This window comes from Rattus norvegicus, chromosome 2, assembly GCF_021556685.1.
Source record: "Rattus norvegicus strain SHRSP/BbbUtx chromosome 2, alternate assembly SHRSP_T2T, whole genome shotgun sequence".
Taxonomy (NCBI): domain Eukaryota; kingdom Metazoa; phylum Chordata; class Mammalia; order Rodentia; family Muridae; genus Rattus; species Rattus norvegicus.
The window spans coordinates 58,670,809-58,672,230 of NC_141535.1; positions in this window are offsets into that span (position 1 = coordinate 58,670,809).

A 1,422-nucleotide genomic window follows, 5' to 3' on the forward strand; every position below is an offset into this window, starting at 1 on the left:
ATCCTTACACAATCAGGACATAGCAAATGAGCGTAAGTCCAAACCCATGAGTTCCTATTTCATATGAGTTCTAAGATACCAACCACGCTACTTCAAACACCTTGACTAGTGTAATAAATTGTGCCATATGTTCATCTTTTACTACGGCTGATGGATAGCAAAGGTCTGAGGAGAGGCACCAGGTACCTCTCTGTCAGGCAGCCTATGAGGAGAAAGTCTACTAGTTGTCACACACCCATACTTCAAAGTGAATTATAAACAGTAAAACCATCTTTGGTTATTCAGGAGTGAAGATTTGTTCATAGGTCCAAGGATACTTGGAATTAGTTGTGTTGGCTGTGTACGTCTCAAGGATATATATAATCAACTGCAGAAGCTACAGGGGCTTGACAGCCACTACTAGGTAAACTAGTGGGTCTTGTGCAAGGTGAGGAGTGGAAAGGGGAAGGAGATAGCAAATTTGCTGCCTTAAAATAATAGAAGGAAAAACATTACAATTATGTTCTGGAGTTATACTCACCAGGACAATCAAAGTCATAAGCTTCATGAAAATTGTCCTATCCTATAGAACAAACAGCCCATGGTGAGATCGAGTAATCAAATTCATTGCCATAGAAAACTTCTTAGTGCATCACCTCAGAAGACTGAGCAAGAAGTACTGAACTGGTGGCTAGGTATTCAAAATGTAGGCACAATCACCCAAACTTGGAAATGTACTCGTGGTTTGTTGCTATACAACAAAATTGCTTCAAAATCTAGTAGATTAAGAAAATCATTATCCAAGACCTCACTAAAGGAGATTGGAGAGAATTCTGAATCTTGATGTTGGACACTAAGTATCTCTTGCGTTCTTTTGGTTTGGTTTTTTGCTTTTGCTTTTTTTTTAATTCATTCATTCTCTTCTGAGTCTTTGTGAAGTGGGGTGACATAAACCTTGTGCGGCCTCATCTGGATCCAAGCTTTTCCTCACATCTCGTTGCTAAGTGCACTTGTTTTCTAGGACTTGCTTAAAATATTACCACAGATGGAATGGCTTAAAACAACAGGAATTCCCTCCGAGTTTATTCTTTCACAGCTCTGGAGGCCAGAAACCAGAAATCTAGGTGTGGAAAGGGAAATGTTTCCTCTTCCAACTCCAGGGAGGGATCCTTCCTTGCCTCCTTGCCTCTTCCTAACTTGTGGTTGCCATTTTGGCAATATAGCAGCGACTTCACTATACTTCCCTTTGTTTTCCCAGGGTCTTTTTCTCTGGGTATGTGGCTCTGCCTGCTTTTCATATGGACACTAGCCATTGGATTGCAGGCCCTCTTAATCTAGTATGATCTCATGTTAATTTAATATCCACAAAGAGTCTTCCAAATAAAGTCATGTTCTAAGGTTCTGGGTGGACACAGATCCCAGGATACTATCCAATGCACAATG